Genomic DNA, 7,344 nt, shown 5'->3' with positions numbered 1-7,344 from the left:
TGGAATATCAAAGGATAGCATGCTGCAATCAAGTTGTTATTACTGATTATTCTGTATAAGGTGTACTGGTTTAATTCTGTTAGGGGATAACCTTGTTCCATGCCCCATCCCCTAAGGATCGCAATGGGAGGTGCAGCTTATAGCAGGAAAACTGTGACTGGATTCAGCTATATCAATGTTATCCACAATAATTTTCCTCACTATGGCTTTGTAGTGATTTATCTGGGTTTCCTGGCTTTCCCAGGTGCTGGGCAGCCCAGGGGTACAAAAGGACAGCCAAGAAATCAAGTCTGGTGGCTCTCCTGGTGGCTCCTTCTCCTGCTGGCTGCTGCCTACAGGTGGCTATTGCCTCCAAACCTCAAACAAGATGCTAGTTGCTGTTTTGGCTCCTGCTGTGCCTTGGCTGTGCTGTTAGATCCCACCAGCAGAGTGTCTCCCAGTCTGAAAAATAGCAGCTAAGCATGGGGAGAGAGGGGTGGGAGGTGGGGGGGGCGGGGGAGAGGAAGAGGAAGAGAAAGGGAGGGGTGCTGCACGGGATTGGAGATGTGCTCAAAACACTGACAAAGTAGGTCTGTACAAGATTCCAGCTGTAGAGGCACCAGCATGAGAGGTGCCACTCTCTCACTCCTTTCCAGTCTGGGACATTTTGCAGCTTCAGGGCTTCCTGAGCTGGAAGTTAGTCTGTAACTTCTTGTTTAATAGCCCTTGATGGACTTCTGCCAATTTGCTTAAATATTTGTACTGCAGGCCCTTTGGATGCCCCATTGCGAGGAGTGACGAAGCTAGAGATGTATTTCAGCAATGCTCCGGAGTCTTTGTTTTTCCTGATGCATTACATTTTTGTGGTTGCTTATAGGGCTTCCCACATCCCCAACCTCTCTGCAGGAGCAGCACCTCTGCAGGCAGCCACCAAGGACTTGCTGTGCAAACTGTTGAGCTAGTGCTGGAGCATGGATCCCACAAGGCTCTGCTTGACAAAAGTATGTTCTCAGCTGTGCCCAAAAACAGCTCAGCTCAAACAACCATGCCAATCCTTCCCTGCTGTGTTGTTTTCGCTCCATTTTCTCCTGGATATCTGCTGGGAGACCTCACGTGTGTCCCATCCTGATGTCTACCTGGGCAGGTCCATCCCTTGTGTGTGCAGAACAGATGTTCTCCCAGCTCCCTCTCCCCTGGGTGTTCCCTCCTTTTTTTTTTTTCTTTTTCCCCCCCCCCCCACTATTCAGGAGCTCAGGTTATTTTAATGCAGTAAACATTTTTTTTCTGACAGTTAGTGACATGAATAAATCCGTTTCCTCTCCTCCCTCTACTTTTTGTTATTTAAAGGGAGAAAATGATTAAATCCAGCAGAGCCGAGCTGAATTTTGCTAGCAGGAAGAGGGCGGCCAATGAGGGTCTGTCTGTCAAGCTGCAGTTTGTGCTCATCAGCATCTTGGGAGAAGCAGGGTTGCCAGCTGCCTGCGAACATCTGGTTCTGGTTGTACCCCACTCCCTTTGCTTTGCTTTACATTCTTTCTCTGTTTTGTAGTTTAGCCTTACTGAATCTAAGTGTAGGATTTGACAGGGGAAACAGCTTAGTTTCTCCTCTTCTACTTGAGCACCAGAGTGCTGGGGCACAGATTGAACAAGGGGCAGCCAGAGCTGTAAAAAACATTCATGTGGTAGCAGGTTTCTGCAGGAAAAGCTCTTTCTGCTCTGCTAATGTGATGCCAGCCAGAGCACGCATGGGAGTGGAAGCCAAGTATGCGTGGTACAGAGGGAGACAGCATTTTCTTGGCCTTGGTGGCATGGAAACATAAGCGGTTACAGCAAAGGAAACCGTGGTAGAGTTAATTGTCGCATTTAAAAGGTGGAATTGAATGGCATCGCTTTGTGAGTATTGGAGTTAACTTTTTCAGCTCCCCGTTGTGCCATAAGGAGCTGAATGTGGGAGGAGCAGGCGAAAGCGGGGCTGCCTTTGGCTGCCCTTCCTATCCCTGAGCTTCCAGGCTGCAGGAAAGATGTTTGGGATGGAAAGACCTCTGAGGGTGGTGCAGGGTGGCACGGTGGCTGGGTTTGCTGAGTTCCTCTGAGCAGCACCTTTGCCTGCTCATGGAGGATGCAGAAGTGTTGAGTCCCATCCTCACATCCTATCAATTCTGAAGGTGCCCATTCAGGCTGACGAAGCAAGGGCTAAATGAGCTGTGCTCGTGGTTGTCCAGCTTGGCTTCACTAGTGTACCCTGAAGGCTGTGGCTCAGCATCACAGTGGTGAGGATCCTGTGGCTTGGAGTGATGGGGATGGGTGATACTGAAGGAGGAAAATTCCCAGTAATCTCATTTGGTGTCTGGCTGTACCTTGCTAGAGGGGAGTTCTGTTCTGCCAAAAAGCATGCAGAAGACATGTGCCAAAAGGAGCAGATTGATGGAGAAAACAGAGCAGACTCCTTCTCTCAGCATCAAAACAGGGCTCCTGGCCTCACCTGGGCACATCCTGCTGCCTGTATTTCACTGGGATGGATTGTGCCTCCAGAAAATAGAAGGATGACTTGCAATATTTCAGGTTTTCCTGAAGTCCTCCTTTTGCCTGCCTGTCTTTTTCCTTCTGTCTTCTATTCTTCCAATGACTGACTTTATTATCTTTGCTATTTCCAACCCTCTTTTTGGTCTCTCCCGGAGCTTGCTTGCTGCTGGGGGGAAGATGGAAAAGGTCAGACTCTCACTAGTGAAGCTTACTTAATTTGCTTGCTGCATCTATGTGCAAACTTGCATGCACGTTGGTGTGAAGGACCAGGATCAGCATCCACGCAGGACCAGGGCTGCTTTTTTATTTACCTCCTCTTTTCTTCTCTGTTTTTCTCTTCTCCCGTCTGGCCCAATATTCCCAATTTCACCTCTTCTACAAGAGAAGAGCTTAGTGGACTGCAAAGAGTAAATAAAGCTGACATTTGCAGCAGGCAGGCTGATGCAGCAGGACAGGGATGCAGCAGCACTCTTTGTTTGGACTTGTTTCCTCTCTTTATTTAAAGCCTCTTTTAATCAGGAGCTAATGACAACTTTTGGTTGTCAGAGTGGATGCACAGGAAAAATAAAACCAACACCACAGTTTGCATTCAAAAATGTTAAAAATAGGAAGATCTGCAAGGATATAATCAAGCTAAATTGCCCATTGTTGCTCTCATCATAGATGATTTCTTGTCTCTGCAATCTGGGTTGGGTTGTCTGGGTTTGGGGAAGATGTCTTCTCTCTTTGTCACTGTTACAAACCCATGCAGCAGCATCTGATTGATAGTAGTTTCAGGGTGTTTTGGTGTTTTCTCTTTTTTGGCATGTGTGTGTGTGTATCAAGTAAATCTTTGGGTGACTTGGGTGTTGCTGGTCAGATTGTCTCATAGCCCCTCTCTTTCTGTTTAGCTGCAGACCAGTCTCCTTGGGGAGCATGCTGCAGACAAACATGGAGAAGTGCAGCAACAGGTCGCGGCAGCAGCCTGCCAGCAAGCAGCTCTGACTGGGGAATAGCAAAACTCTCTTTGCCTGCAGATGGTGTGCAATGAGCTCGCGATGCTAATGATACCACGCAATTTACCCTATTGAAAGTAGCTGAGCCTCTAAAGAATTTGGAGCTGATGCTGAAGTCTCCAAACATATCTTAAGGCATTTGAGACTTGGATGTTTTTTGTTCTAGTCTTCCTCGTGTGTTTACATGAATGCAGGATAAAAGCTGCACGCTTTGCTGTGCTTTTATAGCAATAACTTATTGCAGGGGCAGCTTAGGAATTGGGCGGCAACATTCCGGCCCTCTGATTTTTCTATGCAACGCCCCTGGTTTTGTGTGTGTAGTTGGGCTGCTTTTCACTGGGCACTGCTCTGAGAAGTGCAGATGTCATCAGCACCTGACAACATGACAAAGCTGTCACAGTTATGTAAGGCGAGCAGCACTGCATGGTGTCACCTTTGTCCCCAAACAGTCTTTTGCTCATCTTTTCTGCATGTGGCTTCTCTGTTGGAGCATTTTCCCCTTTGCTTCACTGCATGCAGAGCAACAAATGGTCGCATCCTGAGGGTTAAGCAACCCAGTTTCAGCTGTGCCGCTCTCTTTTCTAACCTCAGAAGGCACAGACCCTGAACCAAAAAGAATATAAAAAGATTCTAATTAGCACAGGACAAGTAATAAAACAAGGGCCCCTGTTGGAAAGGAGATTGATTTCAATTTTCTCAATTAACAGAAAGAGTGGAGTGAGATCAAACTGCAAGTGTGGCACCGACTTGCTTGCTCAACAGCATCCTTCTTGTTCTTGTTTGGCCCGGTTCCTGGCTGGAGCTGTGTCCATCACTGGGAGTCATTTTTCTGCTGCTGTCCTTCCCGTTGTGGGTGTTATGCTGGCATCTGCATGTGAGAGGTGAAGGTTTGTAGTCCGACTTCATGCCTTGCTCAGGAAACTCCCCCCTCAGTCCCCACACCTCCAGTTGTTTGGCTGAGACTTGGTTCATCTTTATTGCTATTTTTCTAATTTTCCTCTGGGCTCCTAATGGCTGTGATTACACCAAATGCAGAGCATTTCGTGTACTGTAGGAATGATTTCCAGGCCCAGCTGTCTTGCTCAATGCTTGAGGATCATTAAAGACATTACTTTTTATAAGCCAGTTTTTTTTACCTGCCCCAATCTACTTCCAGTTCTATGCTAACCTGCAAAGTAATAAAATTGCTGAATTTATTATGTTGTGTTAATTAATTATCTCTATAGCAACAAGCACCGATGCCATAAATATGGGAGCTCAGCTGCACCGCTGGATAGATGAACTGATGGATATTTGGGGGAAAGGCTTTTTGTAAAAGCTCAGACGTCTGCAGTAGTTAAGGAAACAGAAGATTGCTGGTCCTGCTTTGCATAGTTCTCTTGTGCTACCCCATCCCCTTTTGGACTGAGCCTTGTTATGTAAGTGCTGCACGTTTCCTTTGGAAGAAGTGTTGCAAGCTGCTGCTCTGCCTCTCCACCTGCTCAGAACACTGTGTTACCTGCTGCTGGCTTCTGCACCCACCCCTGGGAGCACCAAATGCTGAGCTGCTGCTGGCACGGGGAACCCCTTCCACTCCAGCAGAGGGTGGGAAGGGAAGGGATCCTGGGAGAGTGATGTGATTGATTTTGGTGTTGCAGGAGGATGACACTCCTCATTTCCCAGAAGTTTATAGCTGGTTTGATGCCCTAACCATGCAGTGCTCTAATTGCACTGCAGGCCTTGAGCTCCCCAGGGACAGATGTCTTAGGGTGCCCAACACAGTGTGTTCTGCTTCATGCAGGAGGAAAGGGCTTTGGGATGGCACTCAGGCATGAAGCGCTTGCTTGGTTCTGCAGGCCTGTGAGGGGTGCTGATGGGTGAGTGTCCCAATGGACTGCCCGTGATGGGGGATGGGTTGATGGTTAGTCTAGATGATCTTAGTGGTCTTTCCAACCTCAATGATTCTATGAAGGTGCTAAGGGCAAAAACCTGTGCTTGTGCCAACTTGGGTTATCTTTTTGGAAAAGAAGTTTCCAACAGTGCTTCGCTCTGCATTTAACCAACTGCCAGGCTTAACACAGGGCACTACGTGACCCTTGCTTTCCAAACTCCGTGCTCACTACCTGGGATGCGCACAGAAACAATGAAACTGTCAAACACTGTATATAAAGAATAAAACTGCCTCACTCTCTATAAATAATAGTAACAACAAAGGAAAAAAAAAAAAAAGCTATTAACATGGTAATATTTTTATTTCTGCAGAAAAAGTGTTTATTTCAGTAGTGTGCGCAAAGTTCCAGCTATTGTAAAAAGCCGAGATTTCGCAGCTAAGCTTTCCTGTTCCCAGCAGAGAAGGAGGTGAGATGCTCAAGGAATCACTGTTCTTATTTCAACGCCGTGCTCACCAGCCAAATTTTCCAAAGAGCCCATTTTGCTGACAGAGAAGGGGCTAAGGAAGAAGGAAGTGCTGGAGAACACTTACTGCGCCCAAGTCTCTTCCATTTTATCTTTCTGTTCCATATGTTTGCTCCGTAATGAGACAAATTATTTATCATTAAAGTGATATATAATTTAGGAATTTAAACTTAAAATTAATGGACGCTTAAATTAATTTACTGACAAAAATAAATGTCTGTCCTTCAGATCCTATAATTTTAATTGGAGTGGGCTATGGCTTAATTAACATGTATCGATTGTAGTCCTGCTGTATCTCTAGGTGGGTGGACTGTGTGGCAAGGCAGGGAGAAAGCCTTCTCGCAGATGAAGGTGCATTCAGATTTGCTGATAGCACTCTGAATAATTGCCTTGTGAAGAGACAGTGCAATCTTTGGTCTCCAAGCTGTTTTCTAGGCAGAAAGCTTAAATATATGTGTTGTTTAAAATTCGGGCTAAAAATTGGCACAGCCGCTTTATAGATGGGAAGAAAATATCTGCTCCAAAATTGTTAACGATCTGAATCATTAATTAATGAGATACATGAAGAACGCACAAAATTGGAGGGAAGTTATAAAGAAGCTGACTCAAATGGAACCTTTACGTGGGGAAAAAGGTGGGCTTTCCCATTGCCTTGTGGGTGATGGGTGGGAACGAGAGTGTGATGTGCAGGGCTGCCTTCCGTGCTGGAGCCTGAGCCTGTGTTGGGCTCACTGTAGGCCCTGTGCAAGGGGAGCATCACTGTCACATTCCAAGGGCTCTTCCATTGCACAGCCTTGAGATGGATGCCATGCAGAGCCCTGCAAGCAGGAGCTCATGGGGCTCTGACAGAAACCCCTCCATCTGATGTTGCAAGCTCTGCCTGACCTCGTCCACGTGGTCAATGACCCTCTCCCAGCCTTTGCAAATCAAAGGGAATACTGTTTCCCTTGCCTTTTAATATTTCATGCTTTGTCAATGCGGTGTGTTTCCAGGATGGAAGGCGTGCACCGTCTCACCTTGCAGCACAAGCTGCCCAACCAACTCTCGATGACCACGATGTGGTTCCCTGAAGCCCTACTATACCTAGCAACAGAGGTACCCTCAGGAGCTGTTGTAGGACCCTATTCTGTTCTGCAGCTCTGAATCAGCCTTTGGGACTGTGTGCAGGGTGGTAACCAGTGGGGCTCAGGCCCAGCTGCCTCCCCTTGCCTCTTGGATGTATCTTCAGCATGGTACTGTGTGCGGGGAATAGAGCTGTTTGTGTACATGCTCTCTTCCATCAGTATGGTATTTAATCAGCTTTTCTTCTCATAGTACAAACTTATCTTGCTCCAGAAAGCTTTTCTTTTTTTTAATTGGATCATATAGTGTGAGATGAAAAACTTGCATCATTCCATAAAACTGCTGTGGGCGATCCCATAAGCTCCCGGATAAAGTGCAATGAAGGCTGCAG

General features: G+C 46.7%; 1 long non-coding RNA gene across 1 annotated transcript; it reads left to right on the top strand.

Annotated features, from left to right (window-relative positions):
- Positions 1-502: 502 nt before the first annotated feature.
- Positions 503-6,911, top strand: LOC146543856 (uncharacterized). The gene is made up of 3 exons (XR_014884742.1): positions 503-4,384; positions 4,724-4,915; positions 5,739-6,911. It is a non-coding gene; the product is annotated as an uncharacterized LOC146543856 (long non-coding RNA).
- Positions 6,912-7,344: the final 433 nt, after the last annotated feature.

The sequence above is a fragment of the Meleagris gallopavo genome, chromosome 8, assembly GCF_905368555.1.
Source record: "Meleagris gallopavo chromosome 8, MGAL_WU_HG_1.1, whole genome shotgun sequence".
In the NCBI taxonomy this organism is placed as follows: domain Eukaryota; kingdom Metazoa; phylum Chordata; class Aves; order Galliformes; family Phasianidae; genus Meleagris; species Meleagris gallopavo.
The sequence above is the reverse complement of the archived record's forward strand: the minus strand, read 5'-3'. Positions and strand labels throughout refer to the sequence as shown.